The sequence below is a fragment of the Lycium barbarum genome, chromosome 4, assembly GCF_019175385.1.
Source record: "Lycium barbarum isolate Lr01 chromosome 4, ASM1917538v2, whole genome shotgun sequence".
In the NCBI taxonomy this organism is placed as follows: Eukaryota; Viridiplantae; Streptophyta; class Magnoliopsida; order Solanales; family Solanaceae; genus Lycium; species Lycium barbarum.
The window spans coordinates 58,895,910-58,923,200 of NC_083340.1; positions in this window are offsets into that span (position 1 = coordinate 58,895,910).

Below are 27,291 nucleotides of genomic sequence, written 5' to 3' on the forward strand. Positions count from 1 at the left end.
ACATTTCAATTCTATGGTTTCTGCACCTTAAAAATACTCACCCAAACATCTCCAAGAAGAGGAGACAAGTACAGACCTCACTTGGAAACCCTTAACCACTTTAGCCTTCACTTTGATCCTTGGTTTAGGCTTGGAAATATGTTGGAATATGTTTGGAGAAGTTTCTAGGACTTCCTAGGACTTGGGGCTATGCTAAAAATGAAATAAAAATTACCAAACTTGTCATGTAGGCTTGTAGGAATATTCATGTATGTTGTGGAAGTTGGAGGAAGGTTCTAGAGGATTTGGGAAGGTTTGGAGAGGTTTTGGATATTGGATGAATGTTTTGGGAAGTTCTAGAGAGGTGTGGAGATGAAAAATAGTGAAAAGTTAAATGACTTAGATGACTTAAGGGGTATATATAGTAGTCCAATTCGGTTTGGGGCTAATGGGCCGAAATTCGCAGGCTTCTGGCAGTCCATTTTAAAACGTCCATAGCTCCCTATTCCGATGTCGTATTGACGAACGGTTTATCGTGTTGGAAACTAGAATTGATGAACTTCATTTTAGGCTCTTGAAAAACCTCAAAACTCCTGATATATTAGGAGATACCTCTCTGAAGTCGACCTAAAATTGTCCCCCATCTTTTCTCCAAAATTCCAACAAACTCAATTTCCTTAATTCACTTGTCCTCCAATCCTTCCATAGCTTATTATATGAACTTAAACCTTCATAACCATAATATAGGCGCATATAATCTCATATATCCTTGAAGGTAACTCCAGTGTCCATACTTAAAACTACCAACACCTAACGAATATCAACGTACAAAACTACGGGGTGTAACAACTTAGCCATAGTTCAACATACTTTCATTCAGATTTGATAAGTGCTTCTCCGAAAGTACGGGGTGTGACATCCTTCCCCTCTTAGAAACATTCATCCTCGAATGTTTAAACTAGTCTTGTACTCTTTCCTTGATCCCATTCTTTGGTACATCCCCTTATCGAATCATTCTTCCCGTTAACATATCACATTTAATCGTACCATCACTATAACAGGTTTCCATTGGTTATTTACTCACTTTCTCCTACGCTTACTCCTATCCTTCTCGAAATCTTGTCATTCATTCCCCGACTTTTAACTTGTTTATATCCGCTCATACCTTTTATAGCTTTTTACTGAATTTACTAACATCATAGGTTTACAAACCTTTCTCTACTCTCGTAGCTAATCTCTTTGTTTTTGAAACTTATATGTCGGAAAACATGCTTCTGAAGAAATCACTAACATACCTGGATACCGAACCACGGCCCTTCTGGCCTCTTAACTGAGGTTTGAACCAACTATGACCTCATGTACTCCAATAGCTCGTATCTTTCTCATTTCTACCCTACTTACCTTTAAGTCTCATAACTTACCTCTTGTTACTCTCATAACCCTCGTTCTGCAATTGTGTTAACTCTCTAACTAGTAGTAGCTCTTCTCAATATAATCATTTATGCATCAATGGCAAACATAAGTTCTGACTCTACTTCATTTTACTGACAACTCCTGATCTGTAGGAACTAAGCACCTCAAAATCACCGATCTAACTTATATAAAATCATTTTAATATCTCCAGCATCCAAAGTATGACAAGAAAATCCCATATCTTTATGACATTCTTTAACTCAACTTTAACATAAAATCGATTCCATAATCCTTTCTATAAATCATTTCTTTGAGTTAGCCATAATAACCTTCTCTTTATATTAAGCCATAGTAGAACTCATTTGTCGACTTTCCCCGAATGATCTAATAGACCTTGTCCCTACAAAACCTCGAATGTAACTCATTCTAATCCTTTGGACTACTAATCATCTTTCTCATAAATCTTTCTTCAAACCACACTAAGTCCATCTTAAAATTCCCTTAAAAGCAACTCGCAATTAACAACTCGACATATCTCACCTGTCATCTTGTCACCAAGTTTCCCTTTACTCTACATTTGTAAAATATACGTATTCAAACGACTTAGTTATCAAAAATTTTTTTGGCAGAGTCTCCCCTGTAATTCTTACTATCCCAAACCAGCACATAGCCTAGAAAACACATCCAATGCCTCATAGGGCAACCATAGAAATACAAACAATCCATAACTCAACTGTACTAAATTCTTCTTATATACCAACATCAATAGACAGAAAACATACCTTTATGATAACCAGGCTTCAATTCTTACCAATACCATCCAAGGTTAAACAACTAACTGCTTATCAACAATCAAATCACTCGAGGTTAGAATAAGGGATTTCTACCCTATGACTTAGCTTTATAGCATGATCTAGAAGAAGAAAGAAGGGTAACCATCCTAAATTCCCTGTAGCCTCCTGTTTATAAATGTGGCGTGCAACACACCATCAATAAGACTCTACTAGACGCGACTTTGCAGACAACCCTTAAGACGAACTGCTCTGAAAACCACTTCTGTCACGACCCACATCGGAGGGCCGCAACTGACTCCCAAGACCCTACTCGGCTGAGTGCCATACTACCATTCTATTCATAAGTCACACCTTTTTGTGAACCTTTAAATTATGAATTGACGCTTCCGTCAAGTAAAACTTGAAAGCTTTTTAATAAAACTCTTTCATCATGTCAGGGACTTCTCCCTTATCGTTTAGTCAAAGAAAACCTTTAGCCACAATAAAATCTTTAAACCAATGTATATGAAAACATCGACCTATGTGGCCGCCTTACACAACTATCGACATCTAGACGCACTATCCATATGACACTGTCTGTAAAGTCTCTAACATGAACCAAGATACCATAACATAGGACAGAAAAGGTCCCCCGATGTACCCATAATGAATATGACACACACACACACACACACACACAGATATATATATATATATATATATATATATATATATATATATATATATATATATATATATATATATATATAATCCGACTAGACAACACTCTGAATAGAAATGGAGTTCACCAAACCAGCTGATAGCTTGAGAACATCCTATAACGAGTGTCTTCTACTAATCTGTCTACACCTGTGTGGCATGAAACACAACGATCCCAGGCAAAGGGACGTTAGTACGAATAATGTACCGAGGATGTAAGGCTGAAATGAAACAACATATCAAGATTCAAAGGATAAGAAGAATGTCAGAGTCAACTTGTACCTGTGACAGTTTCTAAGGACCATGAATATACATAATGTAATTTTGAAAACATGTATATATGTATATGCACCTTTACCCATTCGCTCGAGATTCGCCCCGTCGGGCATCATATCATAATCCCATCGGGCAGCCCCTTCAAAAATCTCAATCATCACATACCAGTTGATCAGGTGGTTTGAGTATATATAGCCATAGCCCTTTCACCTTCCCCATAAAATCATGTAACTCCCTTCAGAGTAACTTTTAGTTCAAAATGGGAACTTCTTCCCCTTTTTCATTTGTCTCCTTTGAGACTTAAAAATCAAATATGAAATGCATATGAATAAAGAAACCTCACGAATGTCCCCTTCGGGATTTAGACACCATTATGGAAACATACGACATCTGGATGCCCCTTCGGGACTTAAGAAGTCAAGGAAAAATCATAAAAAGGCTACAGGAACATCAAAGACTAAAGTACTCCTAGTGTTTCTAAGAGTAGAGTAATATGGAAGCTCACTTACTTGTTCGTTCGTTCGTTCATTCATATCATAGGATCATGCCAAAATGAAAGAAAGGATAGCATTAACATACCTGGAAGCTCGCTTATCGACTTTCCAACCTACCTCCTGTCTTGAAATCTACATGTAAGACCATTCATATTATTGTTAGGCTTATCATCATACGCTTGTCTTAAGCCTTCAATTTAAATCCTTTTAGAATCTGCCCAAATTCGGGCAGCATCTCCCCTGTTTATAGCCCTACCCCCGAAATCACAATACAAACAACCAACAACAACAATAACAACACTAACATCAACAACATCATTATTAATACAAATATACTCCATTCCATCCCAAAACTTCTTTTTGTAATCAATCCATAACAACTTCATACAACCCCTTATACACTCGTATACGACAATTCCTTAACATCATTATTGTCCCTCATAAAAAGATTATTCTCAAAACATACTAATATTTATAACTCAAGTAAATTCACAACTCAAAATATCATCAAATGAATATTTGAACATTTCCTCCAACTTTCTTCTCCTCAAATCTTAACATAATTACCAAACAAACTCATAAACATGAAACTAATATGAAATCTTACCTCAAAATTCGAGAACACTTCAATCCCAAGGTTTATCCACCTTAAACATACTCACCCAAACATCTTCAAGAAGAGGAGACAAGTACAGACCTTACTTGGAAACCCTTAACCACTTTAACCTTCACTTTGATCCTTGGTTTAGGCTTGAAAATATGTTGGAATATGTTTAGAGAAGTTTCTAGGACTTCCTAGGACTTCCTAGGACTTGGGACTATGCTAAAAATGAAATAAAAATGACCAAAATTGTCATATAGGGTTGTAGGAATATTCATGTATGTTGTGGAAGTTGGAGGAAGGTTCTAGAGGATTTGGGAAGGTTTGGAGAGGTTTTGGATATTGGATGAATGTTGTGGGAAGTTCTAGAGAGGTGTGTAGATGAAAAATAGTGAACAATTAAATGACTTAGATGACTTAAGGGGTATATATAGTAATCCAATTCGGTTTGGGGCTAATGGGCCGAAATTGGTGGGCTTTGAAATGATTTCTAGAATTTCCGCGTAGGTTCGCGGGCTTCTGGCAGTCCATTTTAAAACGTCCATAGATCCCTATTCTGATGTCGTATTGACGAACGGTTTATCGCATTGGAAACTAGAATCGATGAACTTCATTTTAGGATCTTGAAACACCTCAAAACTCCCGATATACCAGGAGATATACCTTTCTGAAGTTGACCCAAAATTGTCCCCCATCTTTTCTCCAAAATTCCAACAAACTTAATTTCCTTAATTCACTTGTGCTCCAATCCTACCATAGCTTATTTTATGAACTTAAACCCTCATAACCATAAGATAGGCGCATATAATCTCATATATCCTTGAATGTAACTCCAGTGTCCATACTTAAAACAACCAACACCTAACAAATCTCAACGTACAAAACTACGGGGTGTAACAACTTTGCTATAGTTCAACATACTTACGTTCAAATTTGATAAGTGCTTCTCCGAAAGTAAGGGGTGTGACATAAAGTGTTCAAGTTAGCCATTAACGAGGCTCGGGAAGCATCAAGTCTTGACGGAACGAAGGGACCTATTGAAGTCAAACAAGATTTCAAGCTCTTTCAGCCTTGATTGAGGTAATAATGCTCTTTACTATTGATATTATGAATCGTATTGTGGAGATTTAGTTGGTAAAGCTTCGTAAAGTCGATTGATTGGTTGGGAATTTGGATAAACATCGTGTGGGATGTTTTATTGAGTATATTGGTGTTGATGATGATGTTGTTGATATCAGTGTTTCTATTGTTGTTGTTTTGCTGGTATTGTGATTTCGGCCTAGGGATATAAACAGGGGAGATACTGCCCGCATTTTGGCAGATTCTAAAGGAATTTAATTTGAAGGCTTAAGATAAGCATAAGACGATAAGCCTAGCAATAGTATGAATTCTCTTGAATGTCGATTTACGAGCTTCGAAGGATAAACGTTAAGTAGTTAAGGAGATCCAAAAGGTATGTTAAGGCTATCCCGTTTCTTTCTAAAGGCATGATTCTGTTCTTATGAATCCATACATGTTTCCCATAACATCCTTACTCCCAAAGAGCTAGAAGTTCATGATTCTCAAAGTTCTTATGGTACTAAAGATAGATGTTTTCTATTATGATAATGATGATGATGATGATTCCATTATTGGAGATTCCAAAGCTTATGGTTTTGATGCTATTATGAGATTATTGATCTTATTTCTTGATTTTATTCATTGTTGTTGATCTCAGCTTACGATAGTTGTTCCTTCAAGGTGAGATAGAATGATGGTGATTATTCCATAATATAAATCGGAGGTTACCGACCTTACGTCACTCCGATAAAGTAGTAGCTTTTGTTGGGCTCTCATGCATGCTATTTATATATATATATATATATATATATATATATATATGGGATATGGGGAAAAAGGCGAGGTGTTATATACGCATAACCACCTGATCAGTTGGTATATTATGATATCGTCCCGGACACGGGATGCCTGGATGCAGGATATATGGATAAATGGATCGGGTCGTTCGTTCTGCGACAACATATATAATGATGATATGATAAATGGATCGGGTTGCACGTTCCGCAACAAATAATGTATTTATGGATCGGGATGCACGTTCCGCAACGCTATTATGTTATATATGTATGAAAAATGTTTTTTTTAAAAGCTAAGCATGCATGCTATCCGCCTTAAGATGCAATCAGATGTACAGGTTATATCTTAATCTCATGTTATGTTTCATATCTCTTGTTATGTTGTTATTCATGCCTTACATACTCGGTACATTATTCGTACTGATGTCCCTTCTTGTGGACGCTGCGTTCATGCCCACAGGAAAGCAGGGAGGCGGGTTAGATCCTTAGGAGCTTCATCAGCGGAGTTTCAGAAACGCTCCAGTTGTTCGTAGTTACAGTGTATTGGTACTACTCTTTTGTATATATACTTGGGCACAACAAAGTCTTGCCCCATCTTTATGGATCCCTGTATTCTATATAGAGGCTTGTAGACAGACGTATGTATCTAGATGTTCCATAACGTTTCAGATCATATTGTTGTATAATATTTTGGCAGCCCATTTGGCTTATGTTTGTGGGCATAGTTATTGATGATTACATAGAGATGTGCCATTATCTTGTGATATATGCCCTTACAGAGTATGATACCCATGAGCTATCCATTGGTCCACATAGAAATGAATACGAGATGTATGTTCAGAGGTGCTCGGTGGGTTAGCTTCGGGTGCCCGTCATGGCCCTCTGGTTGGGTCGTGACATTACCGACCTTACATCACTCTGATAAAGTAGTAGCTTTTATTTGGGCTATCATGCATGCTACTTATATTATATATGGGCGAGGCATTATATACGCATAACCACCTGATCAACTGGTATACCATGATATCATCCTAGACACGGGATGCCCGACGCGGGATATATGGGTATGGATTGGGCCGTTCGTTCCGCGACAACATATATAATGATGATATGATATATGGATCGGGCTGCATGTTCGGCAACACTATTATGTTATATATATATATATATAAAATGTTTTTTTAAAAGCTAAGCATGCATGGTATCCGCCTTAAGAGGAAATCAGATGTACATGTTATCTCTTTATATCGTGTTATGTTCCATATCTCGTGTTATGTTGTTATTCATGCCTTACATGCTCAGTACATTATTCGCACTGACATCCATTCTTGTGGACGCTGCATTCATGCCCTCAGGTCGACGGGTAGCCGGATCTGATCCTTAGGAGCTTCATCAGCGGAGTTTCAGACACGGTCCAGCTGCTTCGGAGCTACATTTTATTGGTACTACTCTTTTGTATATATATACTTGGGCATGGCAGAGTCTTGCCCCGTCTTTATGGATTCATGTATTCTATATAGAGGGTCGTAGACAGATGTGTGTAGCTAGAAGTCCCATATAGTTATCAGTTCATATTGTTGTATAATATTTTTGCAGCCTTGTTGTCTTATATTTATGGGCATAGTTATTGATGATTATATAGAGATGTGCCATTATCTTGTGATATATGCCCTTACAGAGTATAATACCCATGAGCTATCTTGTAGTCCACCTAAAAATGATTATGAGATGTATGTCCAGAGGTGCTCGGTGGGTTAGCTCCGGGTGCCTGTCATGGCCCTCTGGTTGGGTCGTGACAAAAGTGGTATCAGAGCAGTTCGTCCTAGGGTATGTCTATGAGCCGTGTCCAATAGAGTCTTATTTATGGGTGTGAAGCGCGACACACTTATAGACAGGAGGCTGCGGAGCATTTAGGAATGATTGACCTTTTTTCTTATCTTACAGCGTGCGATAGAGCTATGTTATCACGTTTCCCTTTTTCCTAACCGTGTGATATGATTTCAGTGATGCCTATGAAGAGAAAAGCAATAGCGGCCCCGAAGGGCAAGACTGTGGCCGGAAGGAGGATTGTGCAAGAGCCACCTGTTAGACCCCGTATTTTATACGTCGAGTTATTCGTGAAGGAATCGACGTGAGATAGAAACCTCGGATTTTTAATTTCCAAACTAGAACTAATCGGTTATAAATTTTACTTAGTACAAAAAGGTTATTGGAGATTAGGAACTACTTAATTGTGGTGTTAATTAAAATTTTGTGACAACCATGAACCAAGAAGGAACACCAACGTGCAATGCACAAAAGATGACTCAAAGTCATCTAAAACAAGGCTACTATGGAAGACATACACATATGCATTTAATGTTGATTCATCCACTACACTTTCATTATATTGTGGACAATAAAATTGGAAGAAATATACATGTAATACTCGGCCAAGATGGCTGAAAATTGGAGGAGAAAAGTTGAAGCATGCAATTGAATAATGAAGGCATGCATTATTTTATGAAGACATAACATGTTGGAGGAATCATTTCATATTTAAATATTGACCATTCATCTTGTATGATTGCAATGGACAAAGGGTAGTCTATGAATCATCTACCACACATGCAATTGTCTTGTAAACAATTGAAAAGACCGGGGGGGGGGGGGGGGGGGGGGGGGGGCTCGGCCAAGTGGCTAGCCAAAAGTTGAAGGGAAAGAATTAGAATTTTAGTGTAAAGTTTATTTGAGTGGCTCAATGTCATGAGTGGATAATGTGGCCACCTTGTAGGCATCATAGTTTAACCAAATAAGGACTACGGAGATCAGCAAATACATTCATTTCAACTACACAACACAAACAAAGAAAACCTAAACCTAGAGAGAGAAAGCTCTCGGCCACAATGGCTGATTTTTGAGCTCTTGAGTCTTGATCCAGAAATTATTTTCCAAGGTGTTTCAACCCTTTAGAAGGTCCCTAGAAACGTGAAGATAGTCATTGGAGCAACAAGAACCATTTTCATTTCAATTCACAAACTCTAGCCAAGTTGAGAAGTCAAGTTGTCAAGGTAAGATCTAACTTTCTTTTTCATGTATTAAGGGTGATGTAGATGTGTAAATATAAGTTGTATGCATGAAATAAGGTGTGTTGATGTGGGAACATGATAGTAACCATGAGGTTATAGGTGTTGATGTTGAAGTATGGTTGTAACTTGATGAATATGAATCGCATGCATAAAATCATGAATGTTGGTGTTGGAATGACTATGTTGCCGAGGGGACTGTTTTGGTGGAATTAATGAACTAATTTTCTTTAAATAATATGGTTGTTACTATCATAGATCTCATGGTAAAAAGGAATGAAAAGTATTGGAAGGTTAAAAGTGAAGTTGTGTTAGTATGAACATAATTGAATCTATGATTTTATGTGAGTGATGTTGAAGCATGTTGAAACCGTGTATGGACTGTTTTTGTAAGAATTTAGTGAACTGATTTTACTTGATATTTTGATTGTTATTGTCATGAATTTTATGATGGAAATGAAGGTGTTTAATGGTTGGAGTTGAAACCAAAGTCGTTTGTGAGTTGTTGTAAGGATTATAGAGATGACGATGTAGCTTAGTTGCGTATGAATTGATGTTTTACTTGTCGTGTGGATAGCTGGTCATAACTTACTGAAATTATATGAAAATAATACATGAAATAATGTGTAAGAATCATATGTGGTTTGCTTAGTATGTTCGTAAACGTTTGCAAGAATTCCGAACATTTTTATGTTGTCGGTTAGGGACTGTTTTGGACATGTTGTTGGTTAGGGACTGTTTTAGACGTGTTGTTTTGGATAAGTTGGAAAAACTAATTATAGTTAAGAATATACATCATGTTGTCATAGTGGTTTGGATGTTATAGAACAGTTTCGACGAAATGTTATGACTATAGACTAACAAGAATAAATTGGACGTGTCATAATCGCATGTAGACTATTATTGGGTGTTGTAATGTGCGAACTGTTTTGACACATTGTTGTTATTCTTATTGAGCTTGTGAGATTAATGATAATTAAGATTATGCATTGTGTTGGATAGGCTGTTATAAGTTGTTACATGCAAACGTTAAGGCTACGAACTATTAGAAGTAACTTGAGAATGTAGTAGCCGTATGTGAATCGTTATTGCATGTTGTGAATGTGGGCTGTTTGGGATATTGTGTGGGCTGTCCGGATTGGTATTGCACACATAATTATTGATGTTGGATTGGTTGTATGTGGTTGGTTTGGATACAAGCGAAAACGTCGTCTAAACATCTAGAAAGGAGTTACTAACGTTAGAATACGTTTTGAATCTCCCCGTAACTTAAATGTAGTTGTTGGCATCTTAATATAGGTTGAAGTATTATTGGGCAGCGTATACATATTGTGTGACGAATAAGCGCTGAAGGTATGTGAAGATAACCCTTCTTTCTTTTTGGCATGATCGTTGTGAAATGAATATACGATATATATACGATTCCAAAGGAAATTCCTATTCTTAGAGCCACTAGGATGGCTATTGATCTTGATTCCCATAACTTATGTTTTGTTTTATATATATATTGATATGTACACATGATTTCAAAGTTCCATTTTGATATGACCCACAGGGACATCCGAAAGGTATATGGTATGACTATTATTTGAAATTGCGAACGATGGTTCGTGTTGACTATCCTATTGAGTCCTTAAAAATGTTTTGAATTGCATATAGTTTCTCACTACTCTGCTCGTGCATACCTCAATATATCTTTCACCGAGTCCCGGGCCGGGTATGTTATCGTGCACACTTCCACTGCATTGTTCGCCGAGTCCCTCATTAAAGGGTCGGGTACAATATATATATATATATATATATATATATATATATATATATATATATATATATATATGTTATGCTGTGTTATGATGTTATGCTGTGTTACGGAGTTATGCTGTATTACGGAGTTATATTATATTCTACAGTATGCTGTGTTATGGCGCCAGAGACGGGTGGTGACCATGTTCACCGAGTCCCATAATGGGGCCGGATTTGACATATGATATTGATGTGCATGAGTTATATTTCAAAAGCAAGTACTTGGTATTCTGGTTATTGTACTTATTTTCTGTACCTCTAATTTCAGTTATGATCCCGGTTACTGTATTTCATGCTTAACATGCTCGGTACATATTCCGTACTGACCCCCTTTCATCGGGGGGCTGCGTTTCATGCCCGCAGGTGCAGATACTCGCTTTGGTGATCCGACAACTTAAGATTCCCTTTATGCTATTTTGGAGAGTTCCGTTGTTCCGGAGCCCAGATTTGGTATAGATCCTTTCTAATCTAAATATATGCATATGTTGACTAAGGGTACGACGGGGCCCTGTCCCGTCATATTTACTGTTGAAACTCTTAGAGGTCTGTGGACATATGTGTGGGTTGTGTATGTGTTCTGTTCAGCTGTGTCTATACGATGTGCTGTGGTATGATGTTCGTCTATAATGGCAGCCTTGTTGGCTTGCATATGATATTGATATGTGATGGCAGCCTTGTCGACTTGCTTTTATATGTATATTTATGCGACAAATCTGAGACTATGGTTGGTCGTTATAAGATCCATATTGAGTTTGTTGTGAAAAGAACATATAGCTAAAGAACATGTATACGGGTGTCCAGGTCGGGCACCAGTCACGGCCTACGGGGTTGGGTTCTGACAAAAGTGGTATCAGAGCGGTTTATCCTCGGAGTGTCTACAGACCGTGTCTAGTAGAGTCTTGTTTATCGGTGTGTTGTGCACCACATCTATAAATAGGAAGCTACAGGATATTTAGGATGTCATCTTTCCTTCTTAACTTAGATCGTGCGATAGAGCTATATTATAAGGGTGATCTTTTTCTAACAGACTATTACGTTTACAGCTATGCCTCCGAAGAAAGCGAAAGCTGCCCAGAAGGGTAAATCGATAGCAGGAGAAACTAGCCAGACTAGGAGAGTTACTAGGGCTCGTGCTCAGATTTTGCCTGAGGTTTTGGTTTAGTCCGCGAGTTCTGCCACACCGCCATTTCAAGAGGAACCTAGGGCAGCGACAGCTCCGGGTCAGGGGGCGGCTCCACCGCCAGCTACCAAAGACCCAGCACAAAAGCCTCCAGCTCCTCAGCCAGGGTCGGAGGATAGAGCTATGAGGGATGCAGTTCAGTTACTCACCAGACTAGTGGCCGGACAGACTCGCAGGCAAGGACTAGGGGTTGACCAGGCGGATAGACATGACAATCTTAGGGCCCGTGACTTCCTAAGTTGTAACCCTCCAGAATTTTTCGGGTCGAAGCCCGAGGAGGACCTGCAGGAGTTCGTTCGACAGATGCAGCGTACGCTGAGGTTAATTAAGGCTTCTGAGACTGAGTCTATGGAGTTAGCTTCGTATCGACTGCGGGACGTAGCTGTCAACTGGTATGAGTCGTGGGAGTTGCCTAGGGGCGCGGATGCTCCTCCAGCAGTATGGGATGAGTTCGTGGAGGCTTTCCTTGGCCATTTTCTGCCTCCAGAAATGCGGTGAGCCAGAGTCGATAGATTCTTACGTCTGAGGCAGAATGGCAGGAGCGTTTGGGATTATAGTCGCGAGTTCGATTCGTTTGCCAGATATGCACCTATTATTGTAGCTAATATGACCGATAGGATGCATCAATATGTGATGGGGTTGGATCGTTATATGGTTGATAGCTTTATGGTAATGGCCTCCCAGCCAGGGATGGATATTTCTCGGTTGCAGGCGTATGCCCAGGGGATGGAGGATCGACACAGGGGGCGTCAGCCCGATAGAGACTATGACAGAGGCCAGCACAAGAGAGCTAAGTCAGCCGGCCATCCGGGTGAATTTCGAGGCAGGCAGCCTCAGCAGCAGCACTGTAGATATCCTTCTCAGCCAGCACGGAGTGCACCCCCACAACTCACTGGTAGGAGATTTGATAATATCGGGTATTCAGGAGCCGGTCAGAACTCCAAGGCTTCGGGTTCACAAATGCCTAGGGTTCCGAGTCCGTCGAGGCCACCCTTGCCTTGGTGTTCTCGATGTGGGAAACAACATTCTGGAGAATGTTATCGTGCTACAGTTGCTTGCTTTTCTTCCGGCCGTCAGGGCCATATTATGAGGGATTGCCCACTCAGGGGTAGTCCAGCCGGTGCAGCTCAGCCTACTGGATCAGTTGTTGGTTCATCTTCTTCTGTGGCTGTGCGCCCTATGGGGCAGGGTTTCTAGGTACCAGCAGGCCGCGGTAGAGGTCGTGGCAGAGCTTCTAGTTCTAGCGGTCCTTCGAACTGCATATATGCCATGTCTATTAGGCAGGATCAGGAGGCGTCACCTAATGTGGTTACAGGTATGCTATCGATTTTCTCTCGAGATGTGTATGCATTGATAGACCCAGGCTCCACATTATCATATATTTCCCCACTTGTTGCTAGTAGAATTGGGATAAAACCCGAATTGATAGAACCATTTGAGGTAGCTACACCAGTAGGAGATTCTGTTATAGCAAGACAAGTATATAGAGATTGTTCAGTGAACATATATAGTCGTTGCACCAAAGCAGATTTGATAGAGGTAGATATGACTGAGTTTGATGTTATTATGGGTATGGATTGGTTAGCTTCTTGTTATGCTAACGTTGATTGTAGAGGCAAGTTAGTCCGATTTAAGTTCCCAGGAGAGCCAATGATAGAGTGGATGGGAAATACAGCATCGCCGAGGGGTAAGTTTATTTCATACCTCAAGGCAAGGAAGATGGTCAGAAAGGGTTATATTTATCATCTGGTACGGTTACACGACCTGAAGGCAGAGGCGCCGACTATTCAGTCAGTGCCGGTGGTTAGCGAGTTTCCCGATGTATTCCCAGATGAACTCCCAGGCCTTCCTCCTGAGTGGGAGATAGATTTCGCTATAGACGTATTACCAGACACTCAGCCCATATCTATTCCTCCTTATAGAATGGCACCTGCAGAACTGAGGGAGCTGAAGGAGCAACTGAAATATCTATTATAAAAGGGCTTCATAAGGCCCAGTACATCACCTTGGGGAGCACCGGTAATATTTGTAAAGAAGAAGGATGGGTCGCTGCGGATGTGTATTGATTATAGGCAGCTGAATAAAGTAACAATAAAGAACAGGTATCCCCTCCCCAGGGTCGATGATTTATTTGACCTGTTGCAGGGTGCTAAGTGTTTCTCGAAGATAGACTTGCGGTCAGGTTATCACCAGGTGCGAGTAAATGAGGCAGACATTCCAAAGACTGCATTTAGGACCCGATACAGACATTACGAGTTTAGAGTGATGTCCTTTGGGTTGACCAATGCACCAGCAGTATTTATGGATTTGATGAACAGAGTGTTCAAGACATTTCTTGACCTGTTCGTAATCGTATTCATTGACGATATTCTGGTCTATTCACGATCAGAAGAGGAGCATGCAGATCATTTGAGAACGGTACTTAGGGTGCTCCAGCACCAGAAATTGTATGCTAAATTCTCTAAATGTGAATTCTGGTTGACTTCAGTAGCATTCTTGGGGCATATTATTGGAGCTGATGGCGTTCGGGTAGATACGCAGAAGATTGAGGCGGTGAAGACTTGGCCTAGACCTACGACACCTACTGAAGTACGCAGCTTTCTAGGACTAGCAGGGTATTACAGAAGGTTCGTAGAGAAGTTTGCCTCAATTTCAGCGCCTTTAACGTGGCTAACCCAGAAGGCAGCTAAGTTCCAGTGGACTGACGCTTGTGAGCGGAGTTTCTAGTTGCTGAAGGATAAGTTGACTACGGCCCCAGTTCTAACTCTTCCTGAGGGACCGAATGGTTATGTCATTTATTGTGATGCTTCCGGTGTTGGGTTAGGTTGTGTGCTGATGCAGCATGGTAAGGCCTCCCGACAGCTCAGAAAGCACGAAAGAAATTATCCCACCCATGATCTAGAGTTAGCAGCGGTGATTCATGCTCTAAAAATATGGAGACATTATTTATATGGTGTGCATGTGGACATTTATACAGATCATAAGAGTCTCCAGTACATCTTTAAGCAGAAGGAGCTGAATTTACGGCAACGACGGTGGCTAGAGTTACTGAAGGACTATGATGTTGATATTCTATACCACCCAGGGAAAGAAAATGTTGTAGCAGATGCACTCAGCCGTAGATCTATGGGTAGTTTGGCAGACGTACAACCGGAGCAGAAGGAGATAGTTCGTGAGATTCGCCAATTAGCTAATTTGGGAGTCCGTTTGGCTGATTCTGAAAATGGCAGGGTTTCTGTTCGGGGAGTTGCTGAGTCCTCTATCATAGAAGAGATAAAGAGACACCAGTGAGGACCCTATCCTTGTACATCATTGGGATGCAGCTCTTCAAAAGGAAGAGACCCCATTTAAGGTTGCACCTGACGGGGTACTACGATACAAAGATAGATTATGTGTACCTGATGTTGCAGGGTTACGACAACAAGTGATGGGAGAGGCACACTGTGCCCGTTATTCTATTCATCCAGGGTCAACGAAGATGTATCATGACCTCAGATGCTTGTATTGGTGAGATGGCATGAAGAAGGATATAGCAGAGTTTGTTGCCCAGTGTCCGAATTGTCAGCAGGTTAAGGTCGAGCACCAGAAGCCTAGAGGACTATTACAGGAGATGGAGATTCCGACCTGGAAGTGGGAGGTGATCAATATGGACTTCTTCATAGGTTTGCCTCGCACTTTGCGAAAATATGACTCTGTTTGGGTCATCGTTGATAGGTTGACAAAATCAGCCCACTTTCTTCCAGTCAGGACTACATATTCAGCTGAGGATTATGCCAGGTTGTACCTTAAAGAGATAGTGAGACTTCACGGGGTTCCCACAACTATTATCTCTGATAGAGGAACCCAGTTCACAGCTAACTTCAGGAGATCCTTCCAGGAGGGATTGGGGACACAAGTGAGTCTCAGTACGGCATTTCACCCTCAAACTGACGGACAGGCCGAGCGTACCATTCAGACACTACAAGATATGCCACTTATTGAGTTCGCTTATAGTAACAGCTACCATTCGAGTATTCAGATGGCACCGTATGAGGCCTTGTATGGGAGGAAGTGCAGATCACCTATTGACTGGTTTGATGTTGGTGAGACCAAGCTGATAGGCCCAGATATGATTCAGCAGGCTGTTGATAAAGTGAAGGTTATCCAGGAGATATTACTGGCAGCCCTGAGTTGGCAGAAATCATATGCAGATAACCGACGTCGACACTTAGAGTTTCAGGTTGGTGACTGGGTGTTCCTGAAGGTGTCGCCCATGAAAGGTGTTATGAGGTTTGGCAAGAAAGGGAAGCTAAGCCCGAGATATGTTGGACCTTATCAAATTGTCTGAAGAGTAGGCCAGGTTGCCTACGAGCTAGACCTACCAGCTGATTTGGAAGCAGTGCATCCAGTCTTCCACGTGTCAATGCTTCGCAAATGTATAGGCGATCCTTCCAGAGTATTCCCCGTAGATGATGTCCAAGTAACAGAGGAATTATCCTACGAGGAGCAGCCTATAGCCATACTTGATCGGCAGGTTAGGAGGTTATGAACTAAGGACGTGGCTTCAGTCAAAGTATTATGGCGAAACAACAATAGGGAAGAGATGACCCGGCAAGCCGAGGAGGAGATGAAAGACAAGTATCCTTACTTGTTCTCTACGCCTACAGGTAACTCAAACTCCTCACTTGATTATATAAATTGCCTGATGAACTATATGTTATAACGATAAGGGAGACTTCCCCAAAATTCGTATAGAACGTCTGAAAATACATTCATTTCAACTACACAACACAAAGAAAGAAAACCTAAACCTAGAGAGAGAAAGCTCTCGGCCACAAGGGCTGATTTTTGAGCTCTTGAGTCTTGATCCAAAAATTATTTTCTAAGGTGTTTCAACCCTTTAGAAGGTCCCTAGAAACGTGAAGATAGTCATTGGAGAAACAAGAACCATTTTCATTTCAATTCACAAACTCTAGCCAAGTTGAGAAGTCAAGTTGTCACGGTAAGATCTAACTTTCTTTTTCATGTATTAAGGGTGATGTAGATGTGTAAATATAAGTTGTATGCATGAAATAAGGTGTGTTGATGAGGGAACATGATAGTAACCATGAGGTTATAGGTGTTGATGTTGAAGTATGGTTGTAACTTGATGAACATGAATCGCATGCATAAAATCATGAATGTTGGTGTTGGAATGACTATGTTGCCGAGGGGACTGTTTTGGTGGAATTAATGAACTAATTTTCTTTAAATAATATGGTTGTTACTATCATAGATCTCAGGGTAAAAAGGAATGAAAAGAATTGGAAGGTTAAAAGTGAAGTTGTGTTAGTATGAAAATAATTGAATCAATGATTTTATGTGAGTGATGTTGAAGCATGTTGAAACCGTGTATGGACTGTTTCTGTAAGAAGTTAGTGAACTGATTTTACTTGATATTTTGATTGTTATTGTCATTAATTTTATGATGGAAATGAACGTGTTTAATGGTTGGAGTTGAAACCAAAGTCGTTTGTGAGTTGTTGTAAGGATTATAGAGATGACGATGTAGCTTAGTTGCGTATGGATTGATGTTGTACTTGTCGTGTGGATAGCTGGTCATAACTTACTGAAATTATATGAAAATAAGACATGAAATAATGTGTAAGAATCATATGTGGTTTGCTTAGTATGTTCGTAAACGTTTGCAAGAATTCCGAACATTTTTATGTTGTCGGTTAGGGACTGTTTTGGACATGTTGTTGGTTAGGGACTGTTTTGGACGTGTTGTTTTGGCTAAGTTGGAAAAACTAATTATAGTTAACAATATACATCATGTTGTCATAGTGGTTGGGATGTTATAGAATCGTTTCGACGAAATGATATGACTATAGACTAACAAGAATAAATTGGACGTGTCATAATCGCATGTAGACTATTATTGGGTGTTGTAATGTGCGGACTGTTTTGACACGTTGTTGTTATTCTTATTGAGCTTGTGAGATTAATGATAATTAAGATTATGCATTGTGTTGGATAGGCTGTTATAAGTTGTTACATGCAAACGTTAAGGCTACGAACTATTAGAAGTAACTTGAGAATGTAGTAGCCATATGTGAATCGTTATTGCATGTTGTGAATGTGGGCTGTTTGGGATATTGTGTGGGCTGTCCGGATTGGTATTGCACACATAATTATTAATTTTGGATTGGTTGTATGTGGTTGGTTTGGATACAAGAGAAAACGTCGTCTAAACATCTAGAAAGGAGTTACTAACGTTAGAATACGTTTTGAATCTCCCCGTAACTTAAACGTAGTTGTTGGCATCTTAATATAGATTGAAGTATTATTGGGCAGCGTATACATATTGTGTGACGAATAAGCGCTAAAGGTATGTGAAGATAACCCTTCTTTCTTTTTGGCATGATCGTTGTGAAATGAATATACGATATATATACGATTCCAAAGGAAATTCCTATTCTTAGAGCCACTAGGATGGCTATTGATCTTGATTCCCATAACGTATGTTTTGTTTTATATATATATTGATATGTACACATGATTTCAAAGTTCCATTTTGATATGACCCACAGGGACATCCGAAAGGTATATGGTATGACTATTATTTGAAATTGCGAACGATGGTTCGTGTTGACTATCCTATTGAGTCCTTAAAAATGTTTTGAATTGCATATAGTTTCTCACTACTCTGCTTGTGCATACCTCAATATATCTTTCACCGAGTCCCGGGCCGGGTATGTTATCGTGCACACTTCCACTGCATTGTTCGCCGAGTCCCTCATTAAAGGGCCGGGTACAATATATATATATATATATATATATATATATATATATATATATATATATATATATATATATATATATATATATATATTCTGGTGTTATGCTGTGTTATGATGTTATGCTGTGTTACGGAGTTATGCTGTGTTACGGAGTTATATTATATTCTGGAGTATGCTGTGTTATGGCGCCAGAGACGGGTGGCGACCATGTTCACCAAGTCCCATAATGGGGCCGGATTTGACAAATGATATTGATGTGCATGAGTTATAGTTCAAAAGCAAGTACTTGGTATTCTGGTTATTGTCCTCATTTTCTGTACCTCTAATTTCAGTTATGATCCCGGTTACTGTATTTCATGCTTAACATGCTCGGTACATATTCTGTACTGACCCCCTTTCATCGAGGGGCTGCGTTTCATGCCCGCAGGTGCAGATACTCGCTTTGGTGATCCGACAGCTTAAGATTCCCTTTCTGCTATTTTGGAGAGTTCCGTTGTTTCGGAGCCCAGGTTTGGTATAGATCCTTTCCAATCTAAATATGTGTATATGGTGACTAAGGGTACGACGGGGCCTTGTCCCGTCATATTTACTGTTGAAACTCTTAGAGGTCTGTGGACATATGTGTGGGTTGTGAATGGGTTTTGTTCAGCTGTGTCTATACGATGTGCTGTGGTATGATGTTCGTCTATAATGGCAGCCTTGTTGGCTTGCATATGATATTGATATGTGATGGCAGCCTTGTCGGCTTGCTTTTATATGTATAATTATGCGACAAATCTGAGACCATGGTTGGTCGTTATAAGATCCATATTGAGTTTGTTGTGAAAAGAACATATAGCTAAAGAACATGTATACGGGTGTCTAGGTCGGGCACCAGTCACGGCCTACGGGGTTGGGTCGTGACACCACCGACATAGATAGAAGAAGGTGAGTCCTATAATGAGGTTCCATCTCGGACCTCTCCTACTCCACCCCTTTCAAAGGAGTATGAAGGGGCCTCAGCTCCAGCTCTGATACTCCCAGTTCCTCCACCAGATGCCTCCGGTTAGCAGATGAGAGAGGCCATTCAATTTCTGACCCAGTTAGTTGCCACTCAAGCTCAGCGTCAGGGTGCGGGCCAGGGTGATAGAGCGGTCAGTGTAGGAGCCCATGATTTTATTAGCCTGAACACTCCAGAATTCTGTGGATCAAAACTGAAGGAAGATCCGCATGGCTTTATAGATGAGATGCCGAGGACGCTACGGATAATACATGCTTCTGATACTGAGTCAGTAGAATTGGCTTTTTATAGATTGCGGGATGTGGCCGTCCATTGGAACAACACTTGGATGTCTTCAAGAGGAGTAAATGCACCTCCACCGGTATGGAAAGAGTTCGTAGATGCCTTCATCTGACATTATTCTCCACCGGAGGTTCGACGGGCCCGAGCTGACAAGTTCTTGAATCTCAAGCAAGGGAATATGAGTGCTCGAGAGTACAGTCTTCGCTTTAATTCTTTGGCTAGGTATGCCCCAGCCATAGTAGCCAACATGGGAGACCATGTGCACCAGTTTGTGAGTGGGTTGGGGCCACATCTTATTAAGTAGTGCTTGACGGCCTTGCTCCAGGAAGGAATAGATATCTCTTGTATTCAGGCCCATGCCCATAATTTGGAAGAACAGCAGCGGCCACAAGGGGGTCAGCGTGATCCTGATAGAGGGTATAGTAAAAAGGCTAGATCTTTCGGTGCTACCAGTGAGCATAGAGGAGGGCAGAGACAACAGTACTCCAGGAATTCAGGTAAATCTGTGGCTAGCGCACCTCCTCGATTTGTAGGCAAGAGATTTGATCGCCCTATTTATTTTGGACCGGGTCAGAGATCTAGAGTTTTGAGTTTCCAGTATCGAGGTGATTCCACCAGATGAGGCCGCCCTTACCACGGTACAATCAATGTGGTTAGCCACATTCAGGACAGTGCCGCCTAGGTTCAGGCGATTGCTATGTCTGTGGTCAGACTAGGCATATGATACGTGATTGTCCATTGAAGAATGGCAGAGACAAGGTTCATCCCACAGGATCAGTGGCTGGTTCTTCATCGTCCGTACGCCCTTTGGGGTAAGGTTTGCAGGCACTAGTAGGTCGTGGTAGAGGTAGAGAAGGAGCATCCGGTGCGAGCGGGCCTCAAAATCGTATCTATGGACTGAGCTAATGTTGAGCTAATAAAGTCTTGAGGAAGAGCTATAATGCTCCCTATATTGTTAATGAAGTATTAAACAAGTGTTAAGAAGGTTCCTTAAGTATCGGAGATCAAATGAATTGACGAGATTAACTTTGGGAAAGGTTGGTTATACGACCATTTATATGGTCCGTATAACTTTATATGGTCTGTATAATGGTCCGTATAACAGTCACAGTGAGGGGTGATCACTAGAAGTATTATACGGTCACTTATACAGACTGTATAAAATTATACGGAACGTATAAGTATCCGTATAATCCAAAGCGGGCAGATTTTTATTTTTATAAAAAGAGACCCCAATTTCTTATTTTTCATTTCATTCATTCTCCACACCTCTTAAGAGCTCTAGAACATTCCATACACCATACCAACATAAATTCAAGAGAGATCAAAGATCAAATACCAAAAGATTAGTGGAATCAAGTGCAAGGATGCTAACTAGGGTTAAGGAAAGCCAAGAATCTCTTTGGTGGTGAAGTTGGGTTTTCTCCAAGTGAAGTATTTTCATCCAAAGCCCATTCCTACATAATCAAAGGTGAGTTTTGTCTTTATTTTACGCTAATAAGAGTATTGAATGGTTGAATGACCTGTATTGAGAAAGAAAGTAGAATATGGAGTTCAAATATGGAAATAGTGGTATTCTTAAATAGTGACTTGACTTGAATGATAGTTCATGACATGGTATGGGTATAATGTTTTTATGAATGATATTAAGTATGTTAAAGAAGCATTATATGTGAATGAATACGACGTTGGGCGGTAACTATGGTTATGGATGGCTTTAAGAGGGAATTTTGAGAATTGACTAATGTCTAGCTTAACAAAGTTTATCGATTATCATATGATATTATGGATGTTATTATTGATGTTTGGGAGTTGTTATATTGTATGGAGAAAGTTGTAGAAACAAAGGAAGTGTTGCCCAATTTTCGCTAGCCCTTAGTCGCCTTAGCTTAGCTTCAAGTATGAATCCGGTTATCTAATCTTAGTACGGATTCTCTTGAGTGTAGAATCGTGAAATTGGAGGGAAGCGTTTAGTCAGCAAAGTTAGAGAGACGTAAAGGTATGTAAGGATAGTTTTCTTCTTTCAAAGGCATGACTCTTATATTGTGATTCCTCCCCTACATTCCCATGACCTTCTTACATCCTCGAAGATGAAAGTTAAAGGTTTTTAAGAGCTCCTTATGAGATAGAAATGAGATATGTTCTATGACAATGATGATGATAATGAGGTTTTCTTGAGTTTGATAATTCTATTTGCTTCATGATTTCATTGACGTTACTTCTTGTTGTTGTCCCACCTCATGTTATTAGTTATCCCAAGGTGAGGCATAGCGGTGATGATTATTCCATAATGTAATCGGAGGTTCCCGACTTTACGTCACTCCGATGGAGTTACAGTTCTTACTTGAGCTCTAATGCAAGCTTCATGTTGGAAATATAATGATGATTACACCGTGCCTGGATGGCTGGGCAGCACCGCTAATGTTACATCTGCCATTTCGATACGTCTTTAGTTTATGGTACATTAATCATTTTGGCCTCGAGTTTTGATGTTCGTCTTCTAAGTTCTGGGATGTTGGACATGTTTAACCCTTATATATGAGTTGCTAAGTTTAAGTATTGTAAGTATTGAAAGGATTAGAAGTTAAATGAATCAGATAAAATATATTTCCTCGAGGTTCAATATGTATTTGAATTAATACAGTCCAAGCTGGACGAGGAAATCGAATCATTCAACATGAGAATTTACCTGAGCATGGAGGATTTGGTCATATCCAATCATGCAAATCAAGAGCTCGGTATATAAAAGGACAAGTCCAGAAATTATTTAAGACTTGGAAGTGGGATGACGGTGATTCGAATAATATTTTATGTGTGGAAAATGAGGTTATGCACTAGTGCTCTATCACAAGATCATGACAATGAGTGTATGAAGTGTATTAAAAATGATTACTATTTAAGTGAAATGAGATCAAGGACTTAATTACGTGGATAATTGGTTAAATTTTGGGATAAAGTGGGAGAGTAAGGGATTAATTATGATATTAATTGTATAACATGGATAAGTGATGTGGCGTGATTTTACACCACAATCAATGCTTTTTAACTATAAGTTTTACTTGTTTTTAAGCAAGTCTATGTCATTTTACGTAGTTTTTGTCATGTTTCAGGTAATACGAGGTCCCTAGAGCCTAAGTGTGGAAAACAAGCAAAAAAGTTGCAAAACAGGAAATAACTGGAAGTTCTGGAAAATACCGTGGAAAAATACTCTACGCGATCGCGCAGAGTACCCACGCGATCGCGCCCACGCGGGAATTGCCCTTCACGCGTTCGCGCTGGAATGTAACGCGACCGCGCCCACGCGCGTTGTTAATGACACGCGATCGCGCAGGCTTGACACGCGATCGCGATTAAGGGAGCAGGGGAGCTGACGTCATCCACGCGATCGCGCAGACACATGGCGCGATTGCGTTGAAGGATTTTCGGAAATTTCGACCAGAACTCGGATTTTGACGATTTCTTCCATTCCAGTTCATATAAATAGAAAATTAGGGCAAAATATTAGATATCTTTGGCAGCTCCCACAAGTTGGAGGCTAGGGTTCCTACAAAAATGTTCTCTCTTCTTTTTAATCCTTGTTGATGGAAATCTCTTGGTGACAATTAAGATTGAAACTCTTGTTGTGCTTATTTATTCATTTGCATTGTTCTTAATCAAGTAAGTTTTTGCTATTTTAATTATTCTTGTTCTTGAATGTTTTCAATGGATTAGCTAACCTTTGAACTCGCCCATTTACTTTGTTTGAAACTCGGAAGAGGAAGAACGGAGTTGGGTTAGAATAATTAACATGAATTTGGGGCGTTAACCCTCATCTAATGGAAATTGACCTAGGAATAGGCAATACCACTTGTAGCCATATTCGGGTGTTCTTAATGCTCCTAATTGCTTGAGGGATCTTCAATTGGGTAGTCTAGTTAATCTTCGGAAGAAGATAATTTAGAGTCATTATCCGAGGCTAAATAACATAAACTTGCTATTATTTACAATTCGTGAAATAGATTGGATCGTTACTTGAGAAGTAGTTTCCCTCCTTCTATTTTTGTTGCCATTGATCAATTTATTTACTTTCTAGATTAGAATTTATATTTTCATATTTTATAAAAACCTTATCAAAAACCACCATTGATGCGTTCGGGCATAGCTATTGTTAGTGATAATTCCTAATCTGCTTATATCACCTACATATTGTTCTCTGTGGGATTCGACCCCGACTCATAGTTGGGTAAATTATATTTGCATACGACCGTGCCCATTCTAATTAATAGGGTGGATTTGGACGTTATCAAAAATGGCGCCGTTGCCGGGGAACAATTGGTGTATTTTGGATAATCTAGGAAATAAGCTAACTTGCTTTGAACCGAACCCGTAAATATTTGTGTAGTTGTTTTCTGTGTTTTATTTTTATTTAAAAAAAAAAAAAAAATGGCATCTTGGAATGAAAATGGGTTTGATGGTTGTAATCCATATGTTGATGACCCATGTCCATATTGTGGAGGACCCCACTTTTGGCAAGATTGTGAATATGCTCCCGGGAGAGAGATGTGTGCACCGTCTCAATCCTATGATGAGAGTGTTTGTAATATATGTGGTGGTCAAGGTGGACATTGGGGTGATTGTCCCAATTATTCCACTTCCCCTCCCCCTAGTTGTTCTAACGAAAATGCTAGCTATGCTTTCGAGTTTGACAGGGATAACAACATGACAAATGAAGGACAAAGTGTCGGACATGAAGGCATTATGGCAATGCTCCAAACATACTTAGATCGAGAAGCTAAAATGGAGGAAGAGCGAAAGCTCCTCCAACAATCCATTTTAAAAAATGGAGAAGCCATAAAAAGAATGAATGAGTCATTTGAGGATGCCAGTTCCTCAATTGTCATGGAAATGTCGACTCCTCAAAATGAAATGGTTGAAGAAGAGATTTCAAGTTTACAGGATGAACCCGAAAATTCTTGTGACCACGACGAGAGTTGTGAAATTGTAGAAATGGTTCAACTTGAAGAAAATGTGCTAAGTCATGAAGAAGAAATCTCCAATTCTCGAAAAGAGGAAATTGAGGAAATGTTGAATGGCATTATGGCGAGAAATGAAAAATATGGGAAGATTGTGGCCAATTGGTGGGAAGTAGTTCAACATGGAGATGATGAAACTGTCCAAAACATGGATTTCACCATGTTAGGATTTTTACAAGCTTTGGACGATTCTCACCATGAAGAAAAACTTGACAAAGAGGAAATTTTGAGCCAAGATTGGCTAATGAATCAAGCTCAACAACTTGAAGCCTATGAAAATCACCGTGAAGGCGTTTCATGGATGATGGAAGAATATCTAAAAATGCATGTTGAGCAAAGTCAAGAAATAGAGTCATTTGAAATTGGTATCCAAAAATTGGAGGCCGAATTGAATGCAAAGATTGAGGAATGTAACACTCAATATCAAAAGGCCATGGATAGTAGTTTTAAGTTGGTTTCCAATGAAGAAGTGGTCACTATTGATTTTCAAGAGCTAATGATAAATTACCAACCAACAAATCCAAAAATAGTTAATGATGCCAAGATTGAAGAAATGATACTAGAGTTGCATAGAAAAGTTCATGACATGATTTTTGAAGACTCTAGTTCATTTTTTGGTGAAGATGCCAACACTCATGCAAATTTGGAATTTGAGCGCGCTGGACCACATTCTAACCATTTTTCAACATTGTGCTTGGTTGATGATATGGAAGTTGAACTAATCGAGCCAATAGAGAATTTTGGATATGAAGAAGAAAGCGTTTTTATTTTAAAGTTTGCTATGCCAAGAAGACAAAATGGCATTCCTCACTCAAAGGCCAAAACGTGCAAAATGAGACATCCGAGAGTTGGCCTCTTTGTTTTTCTGCCACCGCCCCATGAGCGTCATCATAATCTTGATTCAAAGTTGGGGCGCAAATTCATATGCTCCAAATGGCGAGAAAAGCGGTAAAGTTGGTATCCGTCGTGCCGCGACGTTAACTTAAGTGCTTGGTGGGAGGCAACCCATCGTTTTTAAAAATTTTAATCATTTTTGAAATTTAATTTTTTAGAATTGTTTAGTTTATGATTTGTGACTAATCTGCAAAATTTCACAATTTTTGGAATTGTTTTGAATAGGTTGAGTTTTCAGAATAGCCACAAATCAGTAGCTGCTGGTTTCTGCTTATTTTCTGAATCTGGAAAAACAGGGCCAAATTTATCCCTTCGCGATCGCGCCGAGAACCCACGCGATCGCGTTCCAATAAAAAAAAATAAAAAAAAACGAGTAAATTACTCTGCGCGATCGCGCAGAGGCGCGTTTTTAAAGAACTAAACAGACCTGGGGGTTAAAATCCCCCATTTTCCTCCCATATTCCTCCCATTTCCCTAATTCTCACTCAAACACAATTTTAATTTTTTTTGAAAAATTCTTCAACTTGCAACCACAAGGTATGTGATTCCTTCATTGTCTTGTTCCTAGGGTTGTTTTTATCATCATTCCATGTTAGAAATTGTGAAAGATTTTTTTTTCTTTTACTTGTTTAAGCATGAAAATGTGATGAAATTGTTGAATTTCTTGTCAAGAAAATTGTTGTTTGTTGTGAGTGATGTGAGTTGAGAGTTGGGTGTTGATATGAAAAGAAAAAAATGGGGCAAAATACGTGCTAAGAATCATTGAATTTAAGCCCCAAAAATGATGCCCATAACCTGTTTGTGAAAATGTTTCTGAGAATCTGAAATGACTCAGCGCGATCGCGCTGATAATAGACGCGATCGCGCTGAATAATGGCTCAAACATTGCGCGAACGCGTCATGTTGAACCGCGATCGCGGTGAAGGAAAACAGCAAAATGGCGCGATCGCGACTCCTTGTCACACGATCGCGCTGAAGGAAAAATCCCAGTTCACAAACAGAATGCTCGCACAGAGCTGTTCAAAACTTGGGTGCCCAATGTCCTTAACCCAACTCCTCATTATACATCCTTGTCGGTGTTCATATGCATTGTGTTTGTTTTGTAGGTACTTAAACTCAAAAAATGGCTTCATCATCCAGTGCTGCCCAAGTACCCTTGATTGAATATTATGACACCACCAC